Source organism: Perognathus longimembris, chromosome 12 (assembly GCF_023159225.1).
Source record: "Perognathus longimembris pacificus isolate PPM17 chromosome 12, ASM2315922v1, whole genome shotgun sequence".
Classification (NCBI taxonomy): domain Eukaryota; kingdom Metazoa; phylum Chordata; class Mammalia; order Rodentia; family Heteromyidae; genus Perognathus; species Perognathus longimembris.
The window spans coordinates 50,432,117-50,458,007 of NC_063172.1; the positions used below are offsets into that span (position 1 = coordinate 50,432,117).

At 37.9% G+C, this 25,891-nt stretch overlaps 1 protein-coding gene across 1 annotated transcript in view; it reads right to left on the minus strand.

The window, feature by feature from the left end:
- Positions 1–25,891, minus strand: part of Kcnb2 (potassium voltage-gated channel subfamily B member 2) — a 374,796-nt gene that overhangs the window by 181,070 nt on the left and 167,835 nt on the right. The gene's annotated exons all lie outside the window — the stretch shown is intronic.

The window sequence follows — 25,891 nt, forward strand, 5'->3', positions numbered from 1 at the left end:
AGTCTGTTATTAAGATACTTCTAAAAGAAGAAAATTCAGCATTCTCAGGAAGAGTGCCTCCTTCCTTATGTTGCCAGCTTGACACATTCAGGACAGAATCTCAGTGCCTAACATTTTGATTCATACACTAAGGGCTCAGAGCCAGAGTAAATTGGAAATATGTCATTTGAATGTCAGCAATCATTTTGTAAAATTTTAGAAGGAAGCAAGAAGAAACACAGGAGAACTCAGTTGTCCAGTCTGACAGCTCAGTGCATACAGTCATGGAAATATGGGAGACTGTGTGACATATTAGAATGATTCCAATTTAGGGTGATGGACATTTAGATTTTGGTAATAAACTTTCAACTGTTTCATTAGCTAGAGTTGTCCAGAAAAACTGTCCAATAGCATGTCTGTGTGTGGGGACATACACATACACAGACATACAGACACACACACACACACACACACACACACACACACACGTACAATGGTTCCTTAAAACATAGGATTTGAATTAAGATTTTTTTCCATTTCATAATGGTTAAATAGCAATATTCATTTACTCACTGAGTAGAAATGCAATTATAAGTTGAACTTTGAACTTTTCCTGAGTAAGTAATATGCTGTAGCTATTGCTTGAGATATTAAGCAGAGCAGCAAGCTGCAGCTTCCAGCTGGTCTGTCTCAAAGGTCACAACTATCACAAATATAAACAAGTCCTAATCCATCGGGTGTGTCTTGCTAACTAGGATGTTAGATAGATTCAATGCGCTTTTTATTTCTGATGTTTTTAACTTATGTTAGCTTTATCATTGGTTGAGTTGAGGAACAAAAAAATGAGGAACTATTTAACTTGATTACCGAGGTTTGGAAACCTATAGTTTACCATTTGTGAGATGGAGACCAGGAAAGTTAGTGGTACAGTTCCAGCCTAAGCTCAAAGGCTGAGAACCAGAGGAAGCAATGGTGGAAATCCCTGTTGGGTACATAAGAATATCAGATATGGCATCCTAGCCCAGGCAATGAGGCAGAAAGGAAAACCTAACTCCTTCTTCTGTCTTTTGTTATATTATATGCGAACGTCTGTGGATTGATTATCCACATTCATGTTGGTTGGATGACCTCCTGCACTGAGTAAAGTAAAACATTAACCTCCTCTAGAAGCACACTCACAGACTCACCTAGAAATCATGTTCAGAAAGGAATATGTCTGGGCACCATGATCTAGTTAAGTTGACAAATAAAATTTACATATGGCAACTCCTGTTGTGATAGTGACACAGAGCTGTGGGTATCTTTCATCATGATCTTTTTTTACAGTCAGTTTCACACTGGTCTACTAGTATTTATTATGTTTCTCTTAAACCTGTACCACTCTACTCCCACTTATTCTTCACTTCTATCATACTTGGATCCCCTTGACATGCTTCAGTTATTGAACAAAATATTTTTTTTCTTCTCTCCTGGCCACTGTTATATTACGAGCCTCTTGGGCAAGCACTATGATGTTATTCAGTGTGAGTAGTTGCTTAAATATGCCTGGGCCATCTACATGCTGACAAAAAGCCTCACTATGGGTGTCTAAATACCAAAATGTCTAAGTGGAAGCACTGGTGAGCTAGGTTTCTAAGCTCCAAGTCAGAATTGATGATACATGTATGTTTTTAGGGGCATCAAGGAGGCCTGATGCATATACCTTTTGACTTGCCTGGTACAAGGTCTTTATATTACTATGGTGATGCTGCTGAATGGAGCCACTATATCTCCAAAGGGTTCTGCTAAAAGGAAAACCAGGGATAGGAATATCTCATGGCAATCTTACATATTCAATCCCTGAAGTCTAATGTTGTCATTTTCATGCTACAGATAACCTCTTTTCAAGTCTATTGAAAGTGTGTGCATGTGTGTGTGTATGTTTGTGTGTGTGTGTGTGTGTGTGTGTTTTAATGAGCACTAAAATTGCTTTTTGTTGAAAGGCACAGACTCCTTGTTTGTACCCATGAATTAATTACAAGGAGAAGAGCTTGGCATCTTGATTTCTATTTTGTGTCTCTGTGTACTAATCCATTTGGTATTCTATCACCTTGAGATCATCTTGAATTCCAGGAAAGAAAAGACTGGATATTACTGAAACTACAAGTCCTTGCATAAAAGACCACCCTCAAATGAAGATGATTTCTTGTAATGATCAGGCTGCACCATGGAGCAGGAAGAATCATCTCAGGTCAACTGCTCCCCTCAAGTGATGACAGTGATAATAACTTCTCTGAAACCAGAAGAACCATACATGAGAGGATGACCAGCAGGCCACATCTGTGACTAGAACTATTGACTTATGCATTCCATTGACCTTCTGTGCCTAATTCTTCTATTTGAACTGAACACTCAGGTCTGTACCCTAAAGGTGGCTGAAGATGAAGTAAAGTGCTATTTTCTCATGTCATGCTGATGCCACATAAAAAAGAAAATCTGTTATCCACTCTTCATCAGGTTTCTTGATTTAGTATATAGAGGGAGAGTAGATGAGCCTGACATAATCCTTTCCTAGTAGACTTTCCTATCCCTTTCACTTTTTTCTCCATCTGATGCAAGGTAGACTCCTACCCTCACTCTAGTAACAAGTCCATCTAATTAACATATGTGTTACCTCACATAGTTATTATATTTTTGTGAAGAGAACACTTCAAATCTACTTTCTTAGAAAATTTCAAAATAGTTTCAAAATTTATTGAGTATGATTAGGAACTTTTCATGTCTGTCTGAATCTATCTATCTATCTATCATTTATCTATCTATCTTAATCCATCTCCTCCAAGATGCTTCCTTTCAAAGTATTGAATGCTTATAGAACTTTGCAATATTAGCAGTATAAAATTCACTTAAATATTGCAAGTTTTCCAATGACAACATGTTTCTTTAATGTATATGATAGATGATCATTTCACACAGGGCCAGATGAAAATCACTATTGAAGGTTATCTGATAGGATAATGTCAAGTTACAAACAAATCATCTTGGAGGACATATTTTTCAATCATTTTATTCAAAAGAAAAAAATCAAGCCAATATAACTGGGAGTGTAATTCAATGGTAAAACACATAATATATGAGTCCCTGGGTTCAATCTCTAGCACCAAACAACAAGGAAAACAGCAATGAGTTTTTTAAATTTCACATTTTATAAGTAGATGAGATTTGAACTAATGAGGAAATAAACATCCAGAATGTTAAAGTTAAAATACAAATTAAGCTTATTTAAAATGAAAATGATCCATATGGATTCATGCTTGTTTTTAATTCATATTGTTTGTTTTTTCTAATGTTCTTCTTTGCCTTTTTAACAATCTTACTATCTGTGGTGCCTCTCTGTTCTCTACTTTGCACTGTAATTTCACACTTGGTCAAAGAGCAGGGGAGCTGAACAAAACTGTTGATATGTAAATAGCAGCTTTGAAGATGGAGGCACCAAATTTTTCTGAAACAGAAGAGAAAGTGAAGTTGCTTTATTTGAATAGAAAAAAATTTCAATATATAATTTCAATTGCTTTCTAAAATAAAAATGGCATGATCTATATTTGAGCTTTATACTGGGTATGAGATTATTATGACACTTGACAAATAGTCTCAATACTCTCCTGGAAACACATTTTTTCATTGTGTTTTTGGACTTTGGGGTTGCAAATGCAAAGAGTGTTATATATACAGAACAAATTTGGGAAACAAATTAGGTTCATTACCAAAATTAGAAGGTAGATCAATTAGTATCATTAAGAGAATCAATTCATCTATACTACAGGATTTTAGGTGATTAAATTCCATTTCAGTAGCATTTGTTGATCACCCTGTCTCATGGGACATTGAAAATAGTCGCTGGATATCCACCAGAAGTCTGTTACTCAAAGTGTGGCTCAAGGAGCAACAATAAATTAACAAGACTTGAAATTCTTAGAAATGCAGACCTCAAGCCCTACCACAGACCTATGAAATCAGAATCTGAATTTTTACCAAGATTTATCAGATGATTAGGATTCTAGATATTGTAAGTAAAGAAAATACACTTGTTTCTAGTGGGTGAGATGTACTTTAAGTATAATATTTAAGATTAAGGAACATAAAAGGAACCACAAAGAGAAGGAAGTTAGAGAGGAAGAAAAGAAAGGTTAGGAAGGACAGCAAGGAAGCAAAGGGACAGTGTGCCTTGCCATATGGGGCAGGTTGTTAGGGTTGTTAGGGTTTTACTATCCAATTAGGCAGGATTACTAACTGGTGAAAAAATTAGATTAGTTCCTTTGTGGTCCTCCGAAATGATTTGGTACCTGAGCAGCGATTGCCAGGGTGTAGAAAGCCATGTGCTTAGGTTTTTTTTGAGAAGGTGATCTATGTATGTGTGTGTAAGCATGCATGTGTGCATATGTGCAGATACAAGAGATTGAACTCAGGGCCTCATACTCGTGCTGAGCTTTTTTTGCTCAAGATTGGTACACTAGCATTTGAGCCACACCTCTACTTCTTGCTTTTTGATGGCTAATTGGAGATAAGAGTCTCATGAACTTTCCTGCTAGAGCTGGCTTTCAACTTGGATCCTCAGATCTCAGCTTCAGTAGCTAAGATTACAGGTGTGAGCAACCAGTGCCCAGCTACATTTAATCCTTTTTTGCCCTGTCTAGTTTAGCACCCACCAGTGGAAGGTCATATATGCTCTTTATACCTCACAGGGTCCCATAGGGCACATACCTGGCTTTGATATGGGAAGTTTGCTGGATAAGGAGATACAATGCCAGGATCTTAATTGTAGGTTTAGACTGTGGCTCTTCTGGGGTTTTATGATTCCATTTCCAGGAGGAAGGAGTGCAATACTACAGCCCAGAGCATTTCCGTGTTCCTGATTTGGTCTACCAAGATGCCTATGTGAAGTCAGTTAAATATCTTCTCAAATACCCATGTATTTGGTTTAGGAACAGTATGTCCCAAATGTTACATGGACCATATTTATTCTGGGGCAAAAACCCTGTTTTTCTATTTCCCTGGAATTTAAATTTAAGTGAATGTCTTGCATTTTATCTGAGACACAGCAGGTAACCTGTATGAACAATATCATTTGAGAAGTGGATCTGGAGAGCTGTGATTTGGAAGATGGGGTATGATTCAATTTCCTTTGCAAGGCCTGCTGAAATACACATTGTTAGGCCTTTCTCCCTGTTCTTCTGATTCTCTGGGTTGTACTGGAGATCCTCAAATCTACCTTTGTAAGTAAGTTCCCAGTGATATGACTGCTGGTCTAGGGAGCACACTTTGAGATGTACTATTTCAGAGTACACATTCTCTAATGCAACCTTCCATGATGATTAGCTGGGAATACTGGATAAAAGTATCATGTCTAGCCACAGAGATTCTGATTTCATTGGTCTAAGGTGCAGCCTGGGCACATAAACATTCCATATCCCCTCAGGAGTGTCTGTTTTATTCTTTTTGCTCCTAAAAATGTGAATACCCAGGTCAATTCTACAGCTTTATAAATTATATAAGGCAGATTTATGCTAAATTAAAGGGTTTAAAAATAATCTTGATGAGAAATGTACTCACTGCCTTACATATGAAACTGTGATCCCTCTGTACTTCACTCTGACAATAAAGGAAAAAAAATAAAAATTCATCCCCCCCCCCTGAAAATCTTTATGGTAAAGGTCAAAAGCACTTAATAACTAAGACATCTTTTTTCTAACTCCATGTTATAATCATATTTTCTAGTTTCTGTATTTGATGCTTTGGCATCTCAAGCCTTATTGGCAGTGAAACTTCCTTAGGCAGAGCTAGCTAATTCCCAGAGACAGTAGTGTCTTGGGCACAGTCTTCCATATGCAAATCAGCTGGCTCAGAGCCCTGGTTCCCAGTCACTAGAATGCTGTTCTAATCATCCCAGAGCTGAATACCAACAACCAGGTACAGGTCTCCTTCCCCAGATCTTATTGAAATCAATCAGACTAGTCAACCTTCAACTTGCTATCCCTGTCCTGCAGAAACCACAATATAAATTCTTACCCCATTTCTTCACTCTCTTATTCTTTGACCCACCAAATGTTTCCCTCTGTGGTTCTGAATGGTATTAGCATATCTTATCTAGGCATACTCTGTGTCTATGCATTTATCATTCCTCATTAAATAAATCTTGAGTACTCTTTTAAAACATCCCTCAGTAAGCATTATGAGAATATCAAATGTGAAAATGAGATAAAAAAATAAACAAATTTTCACTGGAAGTGATATAGAATAGTATCAGGGTCATTAAACTAAGGCTACAAGATAATAAAATTTGGCTAGAAGTAAATTTAGTTTTCTGGATGGTTATAGTTAGCACAATGCTTAGAAGAAATAGGGTGATTCAATTTCTTGGCTTTCTACCAGAAGATAGCTGTCACATGGACATATGCACCCAGTGAGTACTTTGGATCACTGTAGGCCAGCAATCATAGAAATGCTTTCAGCCCATCTGAGAGTAATGCAATCATTCTGGTGCCACACTTGTCACATTTGTTAGGAAGCAGAGCAGGTAGAAATGTGCATTAGTCAAGGTCACCTGAAAAATCAGTGGTTAGAGTCATTCCTGCCCATTATGCAGGAAGACATGAAATTCTCACCAAAATTTTCCCGTGTGTATGTGCGTGCATGTGTGTGTTTGTGTGTGTGTGTGTGTGTGTAAATAGACAAAGTACATTTTGAAGACTTTACAGTAGCCTCAGGTTCTACATGATAAGGACACTGAGGATCTATCTAGGACTATTGTCCATTGGACCAAAGGACAAACTAAGATGGCTCTCCTTGCATCATTTTCATATTATCTGCTTAATGCAAGATTGCTAGGCATAGTAGACAAGCATCCAACTTGCATTTGGTGGACAGAGAAGTTGAACTGCAATACTTGTCAGTGAGGAAGGAAGTGCAGAGAAATGCTGTGGGATGCCTACGAGTGCATAACACAAATCTGTAATATTTTTGTAACGATGCCTAGATTTCCTTGCTTTGCCTGCCAAAAAATTGAAGCAATGAGCACTGCTTATTCATTATTCAAGCATCTTGAATTATACTTAGGACTAGTACACAGAATAGGCCACTAATTACAAGCCTGATTTGAAGAGTTCTAGCATGTAATAAAGAATGTGACTGGCCTCTGTCCCTGGTTCTTGGCAGGGGGTAGGTAGTTTCTGAGCCCTTGGACTTTATAGGGCAATGAGAATGTTTTTGTTATTGATGGTGGGCTTTTTGGGTTACAACTGATAATTTGTTCTAAAGGGGTCACTCAGGATGTAGGTATGGCTATGTCAAAAAGAGCCATGTAGTTAAAGAATCAGGGCTTTGGGGCCAATTGGGATACTTGAGACTGGTTTAGGATTTAATCATGTCATTGAAGCTTAGGGTATGTCCCAGGTTAGCCAATCCCTTCATACTGTCACACATCCTAAATAATGTATTCCCTAGGGATGTTGGAAGTTTTACATTTGGAAATCTCAAGACTTCATCTTAGAAGTCCATGTGTCTTTTGATTCACATCCTTTTTTAAAAACCTGATAGTCACTAACATAGTGTATTTAGTGAATTCTTTCTAACAAATGATCAAGTATGGGTAGGTGGTAGGAATGTCTGAATTTGTAGCCAATATTCATCAAGGAAGGATGATCCTGTGGTCCCTTGAACTTGAGGCCAGTATCTAAAGTGCGGAAATACTTGTGAAGGACTGTGTCCTTAACCTTGATGAATGAAGAATTATGCCACATGAGGAATGATACCTGACCTTTAAATATGTCTACTCTCTCTATTCTCTTTCTCATTTTTTTCCTCTCTTTTTCATATTCTGTCTCCCCCTCCTTTCCCCTTCACTCTTCTTTCTCCTTTCCCTCTCCCTCATTCCTTCCTTCTTAATTAACATTTCACTTATTTAAATAAAAAACTCTTTTTGTTAGGTTTATATTATTTTTTCAGCTTTCATACTTGCTCAACTCACTCTATGCAAGGACTTACTTAGTCTCTTTCCCAAGGAAGCAGGCAGTAGTAGCTGTTCTTTCTGCAACACCTAAGGCAAAAAGGCCTAGCATATATGTTTAATTCAGAGGGTGAAATGGAAAATCTGTGACAGCATATTGCAATATTTCTGCCTGGGTTCCAAGCTTCTACAGACCTCATCATGGACCAAGCTGCTTGATGACAAGAGTAATGGAACCAAGTGGGTCAACGTTTAAGTCTTCAGCAAAGCTAGTGGAAGTCTAGCTTTCTAGTCCATAGGGGCTCACAGCATCTGCCTTTGCTCTGCAGCTCTTCTATGACAGGGAAACTAGGTTCCAGCCACATCAAGCTTCCTTGCTCTCAAAGACATGCCTGACAGCATGTTCATGTTTCAAGTCCTTGGCTCTTAATTTCTTTCACTATATGTTCCACTCTTGGCAACTCCATGTTGTCTCCTTCTCTGTGTACAGTTTGCTTTTGAGGGAGGTTCTCACTGGGTGGCCTACGTTGGCCTTAAACTCACAATCTGTATCCTGAGTGCTAGGATTACAAGCATGAACCTCCATGCCCAGGTGTCATGTACATGTGAGTTCCAATACTACTTTGTTCTAGATGTACCTCTGGCCTTACTGAGAAAGGCACTTCTCCCTGCCAGCCCCATTTTAGAGCATCTTCTTGGCCTATTGATTTATTTCCTTAAAATGTTACTAGATTTTAAGATATTGTTTGAACTTTATTTTATTACAAATACATTTCCTGTTTCTTCCCTCTCCCATGTACCTATTCCCTAAGCACCTACCTGCCTGGTTTGAATCATGCTCTTGTCCACAGAGTCCCATGACTCTTATTGCTATGTTTGTGGCAGAGTGAAAATCATTCCACATGTACTTTCCTTACGGCAAGTGTGTGAGACTTACAAGAAATGCAATGGACTCATTTCTTACCTGAAGGAAGTATAAACTGAGTCATATGCACACAGAAGAGGAAGTTTCTGCTCTCTCGAAGATAGTGAAGGTTGGTACTGGGGTTTCTTTTCTTCCTGATTTTGCCCATCTCCACTCTCAGACTTGAAACAGTATTCCAACACAACTAATTCTTAAATTTCTTTTTGTTGTTTCAGAAAATATTATTAGGCATTTTTTGTTCTTTGTTATTATTACTTAAAGTTAATGTTGTCTCCTAAAAAGCATGAAGAAGATTCCCAAAGAAGGAAAAAGACAGAATCTGAGAAATTGGGAAACAAATATACAAGAAAATAATATTTAGGGCTTCCAAATTCACAAAATATAAAGGCATCTTCACTATAGGAATAAGACATATGGTGCAATTATTTTTTCATATAATTTTTTCCAGTCCTGGGACTTGAACTCAGGGCCTGAGCACTGTCCCTGGCTTTTTTTTCCTCAAGGCTACCACCCTATTACTTGAGCTACAGAACCACTCTGGCTTTTTCTATATATGTAGTGCTGAGGAATCTAACCCAGGACTTCATTTATGCAAGGCAAGCACTTTACCAATAGGCCATATTCCCAGCCCCTTTTCATATAGTTTTTAAGGGACAGTCTTATCAGGATTGTATTAGATGTGATTGATATGTTTCAAAGTACAGATGACTTTTTATAATAATAGTATATGAAACTTAGAGGTTATTTGATGTGTACAGATGTCATAATTTAACTCTAGTTCTTAAGAACAATGAATACTAATGTTTGGTTGTCTATCTCAGAAGGGAAAAACCCACAAAAGCAAAAACATAAAAATGAATTAAAAATTTATCCAATTTAGCATCAAATAAAAATGTCTTAGGCTCAGTGCCAAGGAATATTATTAGAACTGGAATCTGCTCAATACCCTAAAGTTAACCAGCTACAATTCTTTTGAAGTGCCATCTAATAAAACCTCTGAAATAGAGAGGTGCTTTTAAAGTATAATTGATCTTCCACCTGAATATTCATTTTCAAGATAATCAGATTGCAACATACTCAATATACATTAGAGAAGATTCAGGCCACAGTAAAGATAACACATAAAACATTAGCATGTGTTGCTCTCTGGACAGCAACTATCTAGAATATTGACAACTTTACAAGTTGTGTTATGAACAGGCAATCTTAATGCCAAGTAATTTATAAAGAGCTGTCTTTGCATTTTTTAGAACTGAAATATACTAGACATTTAAAAATGTTTAATGGCAATTCAAGGCTTTCATTTTACATAAAAGCAGACTGAGATCTTCATTGTAACATTGGTTAAGAGACAGTCTCCAAGTATTACTCGAAACTATATCATTCATTCATGCATTCCAGATACACTCATGGATACAGAATTACCATATTAAAATTAATCATGACTAAGATGATTCTTTTTCTGCCTATAGAGCAGAGCGAGGTAGAGCCCATGCCATGTTCCCAATGCCAGGACCAGATATAACGAATCAGTACAGGTTCTACTTCAACCCCAATGGCAAACACTTACACATGCTGCTAAAATGGAATCATTTAGTGTGAGCAGTACCGAGCCAAGTCTGAAAGAATATTTGGCCAAAAGACTGGTAAAGTTACAAGCTGACCACAGGATGCCTATGAATTAGGACTTTGACCTCCTCCATGAGGATATAAGATGTGAGAGTGGGATTTCCTCACTTATGTAACATTAACCCCTCTGTGCATCACCTTTATAATAAAAATAAAAAATTAAAGAAAAGGAATGCTGTAGAAACCAGAACCTTGGGGGAAATGTTCCTTTTGTGCCGAGAAAGGAAGGAAATATTTACCATGTGGTACCTAAGGTGACAAGGAGTTGGTCACTGAATTACTGATGGTGTGGGAAGTTAGGAGACACATACATGCCCAGTACTAGGAGGAAGATTAGCCATCTAGAGAGGTAATGGACAAGCAAATATGTAGCTAAAAGAAGATTGAAAAATCACTCACAATAAAGTTTTTTCTTAATAGGCAGGGTTTGAAACCCTCAGAAAACTATTATTTACAAAAAGATTCATAGTCAATAAACTGGTTTCAAAGTACAGCAATCTATAAGAAGCTGATAGTTTCAATCAGTTATTATTGTTTTGGAATGTCTGTTTTGTGTAGAGTTGTATGCACCACAGTTTGATGTGATTGGAAAGATACATTTCCTACACAAAATTCAGAGCCTAAAAAGGGTGAACTCTATGTTGTCCATAAAACCAGTCCCTAATGTCCTTTCCATTTCTTCCAGTGCTTTCTTTTATCTTCATGAAAAAGTCTAAATCCTCTTCTCTGTTGCCAGAAACAATTAATTTGGTTCCTGATTATATTTTCAGCTTTATCTCTAGCACATTATTTCGTGAATCCACAGCCCCATCCCTACCAAATCATGTTCACATTCAGTTTGCCAGATTTATCATCTTTTTTTTGTTGTTGTTTTGTACCTCCAAGGTCATTTCTGCTGCTGTTGGAAATGCACTTTTCACTCTCTTTTGTTTCATTCCTATGCGCCTGTTTACATTTATTCCTTTCATAAGTTTTCATCAGTTCCTAAAAACATTTACACTTCTATTTATCCTCATTGTATCTGTCTTACATTTACTATTGTATTGAAACCATTTATATACTTGCCTAATTCCTAATATTCTAGTTTTTAAAGTATAGATAAGAGTCTATAACTCAGTTATATTTGCATTGCTTTATCTAATATAAAACCTAGGTATTCAACAGATGTGAATATTTATTGAGTAAATCTTGCCTGTAAGAGAGCACAGATGGCAGAAAAAATTTCTTTTGGAGAACTTCAAGGTTCAGTTATAATTATGGGTAAGAGCACAATAGGGCAGAGTGATTATGGGATGGTACCTCTGAAACCCTATGTGAGAAAACTATTCCCTGCACCAATCCCATAATAAGATAAAAAGATGAAATTTGTCACTTGATACTTATAAGACATATCTTATAAAAGGTAGAAGGAATATATTACTCCTAAGTTATTTAATTGGAATATGTAAATATGCTTTTTAGAAAAACCATTAAAGTCAAGGATGTTTGTCTCTAAAGAGTACCTCAAGGTAATTTGGAAATATATTGCAAGTATGTATGAAAATGGTGTAAGTAATATTAGTGTAAGCTATTGATCAATAAGTAGTTGGGAATAGGAAAAGAGAACAAGGAGAGTAACTCTGATTAGAACACAATAAATGCATGTCTGACAAACCATGGTCAAACTCTTTTGTACAATTTATGTACACTAAAATAAAATGAGTGACAGGAAGTAAAATAGTCTCCCTTGGAGGAGGGCATACAAGCAGGAATGGAGAGAGTGAATGAAGATGAATATGGTCAAAGTAGTTTATCTGCATGAGTTAAATTAAAACCTGTTGAGATGTTTTAGAAGAGGAAAGTGGGGTAAGAAAGAGATAGAGGGTGAGTTTAATTGAGATACATTGTATGCATGTATGAAAATGTCACAATAAAATCCCTTGTAAATTAATATATGCTAATAAAAATCATAAAAAAGAATCCTTTAGTTAGAGCTTTGGTTTCTGAACTTGACATTGAGATGAAAATCAAATCCTATGTCATAGAGTTTCAAGATGCTTTTACTGGAGAAATACTGTCTGGCTAGAATATAGAGGTTATATAATATAGTAAAATACTCTTCAGTTTAACTGTTTGTTGGTTCAGTGTGTTATTCCTTTTATTAAAGATGCTTAGACTTGCCCCTTTTCCCCTTGGTACTGTGTTAGTTTGCCTGAGAAACCAATCAATCTCCGTCATCATCTGTCAATTATGACAAATGACAGCAAGACAGATAGATAGGGAGAAGTGAGAACGATTTGCTTTTCACTCAAGAATTGGGGGAGGAACATATATGGCTAGGTATGACTCCTCACCATAGTGTATTCATATATCATACATGGGCGGGGGTTGGCTTTGAAATGAAGAGATTAATCATAGGAAAAGCTGAGAAAGAGGAAACAAACTCTACTATCTTAGAGGACAATTCAGACAGCTGCCCTTTAAGCATCAATAAACAATTTCAGAAGTCACTTTTATAGAATGAGTAATCAAACTAGGACAGGATGATCAACTCCCCGAGGGATTTCCTGCTCAGAGTCAGCAGAGAGTGAGCTACCAAAGTCAGCACAAATGTCTAAGAAAAATGTAGACATTTTACAAATGGTAGGTGGATATTTCCTCTGAAATGAAGGCTCTTGATTTTGGATATCATGAACCATTTTCTGGGAAAAATACAAGATTTGCAAACATGTAGAGCTCTGGATATTGGGCCCTCAACTCTCAGAGATTCCCTAAAATTGAGAAAACTTTTAAGGAGTTTCTGACAATTATATTTGTTTAGAATTTGCCAATTTGACATAAATGGAACCCTCCTCCTCCTCCTCCCCCTCCCCCTCCCCTCCCTCCCCCTCCCCCTCCTCCTCTTCCTCTTCCTCCCTCCCCACCCCCTCCTTATAGGCTATTTTTCGCATAGGGACTTTTGCCCTGGGTTAACTTCTGACTTTGATCCTCCTACAGACACCTCCTTCACAGTTGAGATTACAGATGTTCACTATCATGCTGCTGGTCTCCATCTGCCTGCTAGCCAGGATTGCAGTGTGAATTCTTGATTCTGCATGTGTGGCACAAGTCTACTCTGGGTTTCCATTTAAGGAAGCAGTGGGATTTCACATTTCACTCTAATTGTTTTAACAGTACATCAGGAAAGTGTTGCCAATGTACAGTGATAACGCCACTAGAAGCAGAGAACCTGAAAAAAAGACAATCTGAAAGAATACTTCCACCACAGCGAGTATGAGATTTATGTGTTTTTCTGAGAAGTAATGCCAACAAGTGCAGGGCAGTCCTCCTTAACTGTTGAACCATTCCTGCCCACATTGTCTGGTCCAGCTCCTAGTTAGGGCTTACAAATGGGAATCTTTCTATTGTAACGCTGAGGACCCAGGACTCCATACTAGGGTCACGAAGCCATCTTGGAATGGACAATCATAAAAGTCAAAACTATCAAATTTGATAGCAGAAAACATCATGGAAGCCATGTACATTCCTATTGAGAACACTTATCTTCACCTGATTTGTTTTAATGACAATGGCTTTGGAGGCATGTTTACAAATTGCGAAGGCATAATCTCATCCCATGCTAATTCTGAATTGGAGCCAAGATTGTAATCATAACAGACTATTGATTTTGTCTGTAAGGAGTACTCATTACTTAATATATTTGGCAAAACCCGGCTATTATCAATCCCAACTAATCATCCTTATTTGGAAAATAAGCACATGTTTTTCAGTTGGTTTGGAAATTATTTGCAAAATCAACACAATCCAAACTTATGTTAGTAATCAGTTGGAATCAATTAATTCTTTCATTAAGCATGTATTATGCTCAAATATCATGAGAAATAATATTTTCTACTGATTTTAAAGTATATATTTAATAACTGGTTCTTTGTCTAATTAATCATACAAATAAACACAGCCATAAAGAAGTAAAAAGTTACAGCAAATGTTTTTTGCACAATTGTTTCAATATTTGAAACATTTGCACTTCATAATTATGAATTATTTAAGCTAGCATGCAACTCACATGTTTCAAATGCAGGTAAATAACTATATATACATATACATGTATATATGTATGGTACACACACACACATATATATATATTTATTTATATAAACACCTATCCACAGTCACTGAAAACAAAAATACTTAGGCTTTAGAATTTTGGAATATTTTTGATGTTAGAATATTTGTATATAATATATATGTATATGTATACATATATGTTTAAAATTTGGTTCTTTTTGTTGTTATTTGCTTGAGATAGCAAGTGTAATCCAGACTGGCCTCAAATTCATTATTCTCCTGACTCAGCCTCCTTAGTGCTGGGATTACAAAAGCATAACTCCAGATCTAGCTAATTTGGCTCATTTTTGATGATCAAATATACTCTCATTTTACATTTCAGTTATAAACTCCTCATCAATTTAGAAAGTATTATTCTTATTTTTTGTTTGATATACATGGAAGTTAGAAGTGCCAAAAAAGTTAGGTGCACTGGGCATAGTGCTGCACACTTATAATTATGTAAAAATCTGTAAACGCATCAGAGGCTAACGGGGAAGCTCTCAGACCTGAGCTCAGCCTCTGCAAGGATAGAAAGACACAATTTCAAATTTAAGGGAAGACAAACAGACTTAGCTGGAAGGTGGGAACTGGTAAGAAATGAATCTGTAAGTCAAACAGTTTCAAGCAAGATTTCTTGTCAAATACATGGTGCAAGAATCCATGGTTCCGTAATGAATAAATATTAGGATTTATCATAGTTTCTTAATGTAAAGACTTAATCATCTTACATTTCAGTTAATGAACCATGTAAAGTGATATCTTGCTGTAAATACTCTTGAGCTAAGATGGCAGTCCTTGATATGGCATCCTTAATGTGGATTGATTTATTTTTTCCAGCCACAGCTCCCTATCTGCACATTTGGGGGCCAGTTATATTTCAGAATTTCTTTTTGAGGGCTAGGAAGAAAATAGTACATGCACTGAATACTGCTTAGCACTGCCAGTAAGGAGTCTAGATCATCAATATTTACACTGTGAAATCTTTCAGTATTCACAGTAAGTTATATAATTATTCAGTAATCATGTTAGGAACTTCATATTAGTTCAGGATATGTTCTGTTGTCAAATGAGTTTCGTTTGCAGTTTTGTTGGGAGCTGGAAATACTGATTTAAGTATTGTGCCTCCATAAAAATGTATAGACTTTATTTGTATTTATTCATTTTTCTAGTATGCTGTCAATTGAACTTGAGCCACACCATTAGTCCTTTTGCTTTTAGTTTTTTCAAGTAGTTTCAACTTTTGATTGGAACAGTTTTGGACTGAAATCCTCCTTCCTCCATCTCCTGGATAGCTGGGACCAACCCCAGCCATGCACTATCACGTGGGGCATGTTTTGATATAAGGTCTCACTAACTTTTGGCCCAGGAGGGTGTCAAATCATGATCTTCTTATTTCTACCTTCCAAGTCATTAAGATTACATGCATGAATCACCATACCCAGCATGGGACATTTTCCCATTGTATATTTTTAAGAAGGAACAATGATCATATTAATTATCTATCAACACTCAGATTGATTTACTGGTATAATTTCTACAAAATAATAATTGGTATAATTTGGTATAATTTTTACAAAAATTCAACTTTGGTCAGTGTTGTCAAGTTTTAAATTTTTTCTTTCCTTTCTTCCTCCCTCCCTCCCTCCCTCCCTCCCTCCCTCCCTCCCTCCCTCCTCCCTCCTTCCTTCCTTCCTTCCCTCCGCTCTTTCTTTCTTTCCTTTTTCCTTTTTCTTTTCTGTTGGTCATTGGGCTTGAGCTCAGGGCCTGGGTGCTGTGCATGAGCTCTTTTTGCTCAAGGCTAGCACTCTACCACTTTGAGATACCACACCACTTCCAGTTTTCTGGTGGTTAACTGGAGATAAGAATCTCACAGACTTTCCTGCCTGGGCTGGCTTCAAATTGCAATTCTCAGATCTCAGCCTCCTGAGTAGCTAGGATTACAGGCATGAGCTACTGGCACCTGGCCTCTGTAATATTTCTTAATAGCTTCTATTGAAAACCATCTTTTGGACATCTAAACAAAGTAGAAGACAAGAAGATTGTATATGGTTTAATTAAATGATTACTACAGTGTTTACTCCATGCACATTTTAAGACAAGCAGTGCCATTACTGCTTGTCAAATCAGCCTTCTCCATAACTAAAAAAATAAAACCAAGTAGTCCAGTTTTGTTCCAGCATCTAAAGGCCAGCTAGAAAATACAAGCTGCTAGCCTCATTGATACAGGAATGAGCTTTAGTGTCTGAATTTTTACTGAGTAGCCTGGGTAACTGACTAACAGAGTGAAGTTTGAAAATTACAAATCAAGACAATAGCTGCCTACATAAACTGATCTATTTTTGCATGAGAGATCTTTGCCCATACAAAATTGTGAGTACTGAGTTTGACATAGACATATCTTATAAGAAATGGGAAATTATTACTATTTTTTAGGTAAACTATACAATGCCTTTTATGAGTAAAATAACAAGTCTTGCTGGGAAATGGTGTGATTCCAACTGCTTCTAATCAAGTACTTCTAAGAGCCTCAAAACTTAACTATAGCAAATCACAAGAAATAATCAAAAAGTCACTTCCTGGTGACCGATTCTTATTTGTACAAATTCAAAATATTGTGTTCTGAAAAAATAGAGCTGCACTCGTGGATGCTATTTAAAATTGCAAAGATCTCCTGGATTGGGAGTCTGTTACTTAAATAGCTAGGGTGGCAATAAAGTGACTATAATTTGACTATGAATCATGGTGATGTTCACAGGAAGATTGTGACAGGGAGACAAAGGGGCCCTGATGTCCATTATAAACCACTGAATTGACTTTGGATAAATGCATCTTGTCCTTTGAGTGGAAGCCACCTATCAAATTTCCCCTGGCAGCCTGTTTTGTTCCTAGTAATGAAAATGCACTTCCTACCATACAAGCTGCCTAATTTATTAGCACAAGCCCACATGGACCACCTGCCTGGCTGGTGGGGGGTGGGGAGGAGCAGAACAAAGGAGAAAATAGACTATATTTTTCTAAGATGGCTGACCTTTGTATGAAATGGCTGAAAAATCCTCCTCATTGTGAGATGTTCCATGCATCTGGAAGCCAGGTAACCCTGGAAATAATGCCTTTACAGACTGACATGGAGTTTGTCTTAAAGAGAAAGTGTTTGGTCTCATTACTTGATAGCAGACTTTCAGAGATGATGACAGTACATCTAGCTCCCTTTTCCTAGTGAATAATTACCTGTAGTTACTAGAGATCCATGTGGCATTGCACTATGGCCTGTAGTTTAGGTATCTGGTTGGTCATGGCATCATACAGACTTGTAAAAATAAGTTTTTCACTATAGCAATACAGGTAAGAAATGTTCATACCATCTTTTAAAAAATACTTAAGACGTACCAACGGACACTGACTTTCTATTTTAATATCCAATGGTAACTTTATACATATGCTGTTTGAAAAATGTGAGGCTATTCTGATTGAACCAGCTTGAGGGACACGATGGAGAACATGTTATGAAATGGTTTTCATTATAAGAAGAAAGATAGGCCACTGGGATGGATTGATGTTGGCTTTTATTCTCATCAAAGCTGCCTGTACTGGTAGAGCCTGGGTTGACAAACTGACATGCTTTTGAAATGATAATGCTGTGTTTGCATCTTTTTGGATAAAATATCATCATGCTGAATCTATCCTGAAGTTGATGAGGCTGTTTTCACATCTTAGAGAAGTATCTAATTACTAATCCCAGTGTTGTCAGTTCCAGATTGCAGTTGATAAATACTCCATAAGCAATCTTCCAAGTCAGCTCAGCAGCTTGGAAAAAGATCAAGCAGAGTTGCCTTTAAGAAAATCTGACATCTATAAAAAGAGTTGGATCAAAAGTAGCTGCCCTATCACATACCCACTGGGGTTGGGCTGACAAAAATAGCCATTTGTACAGATTTAGTCCACTTCAATGTCAGGCTTTCCCTCTAACTATCCTGCCCCTTCTCCCCCATTCCCAGCTCCTTAACTGATTTCCATGGTGATTGCAGAGCTCATAGCAGGTGCCTGAATCTTTCACACCAAACACAGAGTTTCATTAGAAACTGCATTAGGAGGCAGCCATCACAGAATGCTCCTCTTTTTTTATTTTCCTGTTCTGTTCTAAACACCACCTTCCTGGCAAAGGCACTGCTAGCATGTAGAGAATGTCTCCAAAGTGCTAGGCAGTAGTGGGCTTCTTATCACACATCCTGGTTAGGTGGTGGCGTATTAGAAAGGAATAGCTATTATCCATAGTCTCATGTTTCCTAGTAGATAGGAAGAATATGGTTGAAAACTGGCTCAGAAAAAAAATGGGAGACTCTATCTGAAAAGTAACTAAAGCAAAGAGGGCTAAGAAGCATGGCTCAACTGGTACAGTGTTTATCTTGCAAACTTAGCAGCCTGGATCCAGTCCCTCATACTAACAAGAAAAAGAAATGGAAGGAAGGTAAGATATAATTTTGATAAAACATATATAAAAACTGAACAAAATTGAGCACACTATGGCTTAAGAAGATGAAGTGAAAAATGGTTCCTATAACATCTGCTCATATTAAATAACCTTCACATTGGACAGCCTTCTCTCTTTTCTTCTTCCTACTTCCATTCATTTCTCATTTCCATTTCCTACTCTTCATCTTATATATTATTTATTCTTGCATTATCTCTTCTATTATTTCTTAATCCACTTCGACATATCAGGCACAGTGCTGGGTGCTGGGGATAGAAAAACACATGACTGCTCCCGAAGTGCTGATGTTGTAGTTGAGAAGACAGGTAGAAAGAGAGGTAGTAGTTGGAAAGATTGGTAGTAATGTAGAGTGATACATCTTATGACATGCACAACACTTAAAGTACTTTTAAAGCGGACCAGTACTCTACCCAGCTTAAAGAGGCCCAAAATGCCATTACATGACTTATTTTTAATATTATGCCTTGTATTAGTATTCATCTCAAGCATGGTTTCAAAATGGTTAATGGGCGGATGTCTTGCTTAAGCAACTTAATCCTTTTCCCCAAGCTTACAGGCCCATCAGCCAAAGCTTGAACACTTCACTCACTAAATACCGGCTTGCTCACAGTTCTTATGTACAGATCGAGTGTCTTCTCCAAAATCTTGGGACCAGAAATATTTTGATTTCAGATTTTCTTTTAGATTTTACAATGTCTGTATAACATAAGGAGCTATCTTGACACTGCAACCCAAGTCCAAAGAAAAAAAATCCATTTATGTTCCATATATAACTATGTACACAGCCCGATGGTAACTTTAGTTTGGGGAAGGATCCAGCGCTGGAGAGGGAACTCAGGGCCTCACACATGCTATGCAAAAACTCTACCACTAAGTTAGATTCCAACCTCCTGAAGGTAATAATTTTATGCAAGAATCAAAATGTGTATATACTAAACCATCAGAAAACATATATTGCCAGATGGGTGATCTTCCATCTGTGGCATCATGTCAGTGTTCAAGTCAACTGCTGATCTTCAACATCTGAGATTTAAGATTCTTGGATCAGGATGCTCACCCTATGAGCACTGCCTTTGTTAATCAACACTTATATCCCTACCCCTTTTTTGACAAAACTGAACCTGAATATCTAATACCCATCTTATTTCTTTTTTTCCCTGACATTTCAATCTCTTCATGTCTAAAGACTAGAGAATAACCAGTATATGGTTACTAAATATTGCCTAAAAGCCTATGGGTGGCCTTGAAGTAGGGCAGACAGACAGATCAGGGTAAAGACTAGCTGGGTACGCAGAGCTAATAAGGCCAAATCTGTTTCAGATTCCTGGGTATGACCTGGAGTGTGAGTGGACAGACTTCTAAAAAGTACTGTTCACAATTATCTAAGGAGTTGCACCTGGAATAACAGTTTGACACACAGTAAACTGCCTCTGATACAGGCAAATAAGGAAGCTCAATTCCCAATGAAATACCCTGGGCCAGAGAAAACCCACTTGGCTCCCATGACTTCTGATTCTTCTTCCTCTCAGTATCTGAAGAAGTAGCAAAGAACACAAATCTAACTGTAGGATACTTCCATTCTGTGGAGATGAACTACCTAAACTCACAGATGCAGAGATAATCTCTAGGCCATCTATTCCTGGGAAGTCAAAGTGTCCTGGACAGATAAAATCACCATGTTAAAGATCCAACTGACCAGCCTTGAGACCAAGAACTGAAATTTAGAGTACTTGTTATCAATGGTTTGTTCAGAACATAGAACACGTTTTTTAAGAGCTTTGTGACATATACTGATTTACAATGTGCTTTTCTCTCCTCTTCTTAATTCATTTCTAACAGTTGTCCTCAGAGGCATTTACCTCATCAATCCATGTCACCTGAGAAGTGACAGAGGCTGAGAAAGGTTAAATGATGTGTTCATCCTCAGATTGCTCACTGTCTCTCACTTTTGAGTAGGCTCTGCACTGAAACCCAATATTCATCCGTGATGAAGTTGTCTTGCCCCAAACTGCTTTGAAACTGGTACCTTTTATTTGAAGCTTCTGTCTTTTTCTTGTTTATAAAGTATTTTTAGAAGCATAGTAACACTTGGTTAATGGGCAAAATCTCTTGGCAGAAATTTCCATGTTTAATATACAATGATGATTGATGCTCATAATAAGGATTGCCAGATCCCCAAAAGCCTTCTGAATCATTAAAAGAAATTAAATTATGTTTAATATGGTTTTTGTCTCCAGTGCATGCTAATTCTTAAACAATTCATCATATATGTGTGTGTGTTTTCTTTCAAGTAAAATATTCAAGTAGTCAAAATGTTTCATTCTCTGAAAATATAGGAAAGATATTTCCACTTGTTTTCCTTTTAATCCCCCCACCCCCGGCTCATTCACCCACTCTCCAATTTACTCCACACATTCAGTCTTAAGATTTATAGGGAGTTTTGATCATTGTACTACTATTATCATAAAACTTCTGGCAATCATTTCCTAGTCCCATGTAGGATGATGACACATAACATCAAGTTGGGAATGGGGAAAGGCTAGACAATGCCTTCCTGGTAGGGAAAGCTACATCTTGGTATTACTGTTTTTGTAAAAGAGTGCATTGACTTTTGTATGAGTTTTCACAATTATTTACTGTGTTATTTATAGTGTTCTGTTTTTATGAGAACTATCTGACTAATTTATTGTAAATAAGATAACATTACTTCTCATAAGAAGTTGCTGAAGTTGACTGGCCCTGAGACATTCAATTCTGAGCTTGATTATTCTTTATGATTTTGGTGTTTGAAAAGAGTATATGAAACATTCTTTCTCTCTATTCTATTTTATGTAGAAAACTTAACTCTGCCATTTGATCTTTGAAGATTTAATGCTGAAAGTAAAAATATCTAAAATAGAGCTAATTACTTTTTTCCATTCAAATTTTACTGTCCATTAAAAAAAGCATATGGAGGGGCTGGGGATATGGCCTAGTGGCAAGAGTGCTACACATGAAGCTCTCGGTTCGATTCCCCAACACCACATATACAGAAAATGGCCAGAAGTGGCGCTGTGGCTCAAGTGGCAGAGTGCTAGCCTTGAGCAAAAAGAAGCCAGGGACAGTGCTCAGGCCTTGAGTCCAAGCCCCAGGACTGGCAAAAAAAAAAAAAAAAAAAAAAGCATATGGAAAAAGCAACAATGATTGTGAAGAAACTGGGACAAATGAGTTAGGTCATGAGTTATTGCCATATTATATGCTCTGTAAGACTCTGCTGGAATAAAGGAGGCCAGCCACACTTAATTGTTAAGATACACATTAGGTACTCTGTTCTCTCTCTCTCTCTCTCTCTCTCTCTCTCTCTCTCTCTCTGTGTGTGTGTGTGTGTGTGTGTGTGTGTGTGTGTGTGTGTGTGTTCTAGTTCTGGGGCTTGAACTCGGGGCCTGAGTGCTGTCTCTGACCATCTGTGTTCAAGGCAAGTGTTTTACCACTTGAGCCACAGTTCCATTACCAGCTTTTTTGCTATTTAATTGGAGGTAAGTGTCGCAGAGGGTTTCCTGCCAGGGAACTTTGAATTGTGATCCTCAGGTCTCAGCCTCTTGAGTAGTTAGGATTACAGGCATGAGCCATCAGCATTTAGCCACTGTTGTTTTTTTTTCTTTTTTGTTTTTTTTCTGCCAGTCCTGGGCCTTGGATTCAGGGCCTGAGCACTGTCCCTGGCTTCTTTTTGCTCAAGGCTAGCACTCTGCCACTTGAGTCACAGCGCCACTTCTGGCCATTTTCTATATATGTGGTGCTGGGGAATTGAACCCAGGGCCTCATGTATACGGGGCAAGCACTCTTGCCACTAGGCCATATCCCCAGCCCCTGTTGTTTTTTTCTTAATATTTTTAGTATTCAGTTGACATGGAATTTGAAATTCAAACAAATTAGTCTAGATTTCATCAAAGGCTATTTTAGACATCCAGTTTAAATTTTATTGAAATATATTTGGAACGATGATTGACTTAAGAGGGTTTCAAGGAGTGATTTGTCAAAAGCAAACTCATGCATTTTGAGGCTTTATAGCCTGAAACAAGCTCACCTTCTCCCTCCATTCACTAGGCAATGCTGAATTTTGTTACTTATATATAGCATAGTGTATGTGTCCATCAAGTACAGCGTAGCATGTCCTTCAGGAATAGATAGAATTGGGGGCTGCTATGTGAAGGATGATGTCTACAGATAACAAGAAGGAATGCTAGATTGAATATCATTAGCAGCAGCAGTATCATAGATAATTAAAATTTTTCTCTCCATGGTTACTAAGGGTAGAAATGACCAAATTAAGTTTGTTCTCTATCCCTCATTAAGATCTAAATATTATTAGGAGACAAAGTTATTGAACCTCATCACCTCCCCCCTTCTTTTCTTTTTGTAGTACTGGGGACCAAATCCAGGGCCTTGCTCATGCTAGTCAACTACTTTATACTGAGCCTCTACCAGCTATTTTTGTAGCTAATGAAAATAGATTTTCACTTCCTTTAAAATTTGACAAATGGGAGAGGCATACCTCAACATCAAGAGAAAAAATCATAGGATGGATATTCTACTTCAAATTGATCTTTTTCCATGGAAGGAAGCAGATAGAGTAGCTGACCATGGCTGATCAGGAATTTTGCAGTTCATTTTCAGTTTCATACATTTTATTCGGCAAGGCCTTATATATCTAGAATGCTGGAGCTAAAATAACATTTGAAAATTAAAAATAGCAAATGGACCAGTGGAACAGAATTGGTAAGCATTCATAAGAGAATAAAAACTAAACCTGACTTCTCAATCACTTCCTGTGTACAATGTGTCCTATATTCTTCACTGTAATTCTATCACTTGTGTGGTTGGTATTGCTCATTGTGAAGATTACCAAATGATACTCAGAGAATAACTTGACAATGAGCCCAAGTTACAAAGTGTATTGTCATAATTACTTTCATCTGTGAAGGATATGATGGTATTCATGCATGTCTGAATTTGTTCCCAGTCCTTAATATTATTCTCCAGTTGATACTTCCCTGATGGTGAATTTGTATTTAATAATTTTATTGCACATAAATGGTTAAATTCAAAGGCACCTCAAATTCTTTGAAGAATAATATCTGATACAGAGTGTTAGCTGAGGTTACAAGATCTTTGTTGTCTACTCTGCCTAGAAAACTCTTCCTGATCCTTATGGCCCACCTTAAAAGCTATTTCTTCTGTATTTGTCTGCTTTGCTATTTCTTTTCCTCTCTTTTCACAGGTAGAAAATTAATTATTAATAAAGTATAATCACATTTCTTATAGTACCTTTGTATACCTCTGCAACAACATGAATCTCATTATACAACATAATATCACAGATATTTTTCTACTTCTACCAGTCCCACAAGACACTGGATACTTGGAGGGCTGTGTATCATATCATATTTGAGAAAAATAAAGTGCTTGAACATGATATACAAAGATACTCATTGAAGTTTTGTCCAAGCAAATGTTTGTCCTTCAATAAACAGGCCATTTATTCATCTAGCTCTTAAAGTATTCTACATTATTAGTTTGCCACAGGACTAGACTAGGAAACAAGATCAGAAGGCAAGATTAATGAGCACAGCCACATGAAGGCATTATGTTTTGACAAAATATTTAGTTGGTAATATATAGAATTAATGTTCACTTACTTTCTCTCTCTTTAAAAAGGAGTGGGAATGTCAGAACATAGGCACAGTGAGAACAGGATATAGGACAGATATGATCAAAATCCTAGGAATTGGAAGAGAACTAGTCTTTGTTTTTTCATATGAGTGTGCAGCTCTAACACGATTCCACTGAAGGAGCAATCACAATGGCCCCTCGAAACAGACTGCATTCTTCTTCTGCAGAGTTTTGTTGGTTTCCATGCTTTCCAGATTAGTTCAAATTTCTTTGTATTTTCAGATGCATCATACTTGGGTGCATAATTCTGGCATTTAAGTAAAGTTTAAAAATGGAAGAAAGGTACTACTAAGATTGTTAGTGATGTACACTACATAAAACTATGCTTTAAAAAAGCCAGTTCGGAAGAAGCATGAGGAGACACTGCCACAGGTAAGCTCACTAGGTGTTTCTGACCACACAGAGATTTAGGGTCACAGGACACAATGTACCTCAAGAGACCCACAGCATTCGATCTGTAAGCAGATAAAAATTTAGCCTGCTACAGAAGAACTAACTTACCAAGAAGAAAAAAAAACACAACAAAACAGCCTGCGGACCCCCACGCTCCCGTTGCAGCAGCAGTGCAGCTGGGCGCAGCTCTGCGGTCCATGCTCCCTAGGTAGTGCAGGGAGACCCGGGGGGCGGGGGGCCTGGGGTGGTGGGGAAACACCCTGAATGCCATCAAGCAAGCTGCGGCCAGAGGATCACTCCGCAACCCAGGAAAACCTCAGCACCAAAACGAGGGAAACCAAGGACCGGAAGCAGCGCAGCTTCCAGAGGCCCTGTGCCCTGGTGCTGAGTCCGCCCGCCAGGCTTCTCCAGAGGAGTCCGCCATTGCCAGCAGGTATGCAAGAGCCCACATCCAGCCCGTGTGCAGGGCGCTCGACGCCGCAGAGCGAGCCGCAGGGGCTCTCCAGCCGCCTGCCGGACCACCACCACCGCAGGCACCAAAGTCAACGGCTCGGCACATGGACCCGGGCTGCTTCTCCCGCCACAGCCCTCGCAGCCACCGGAACCACGGGGAGATCGGCGCTACCCAGAGGGTCCGCAGGAGCCACTACGCCTGCAAGTACTCACCCCACCCTGTGGGACTGCCATCACTGCCGCC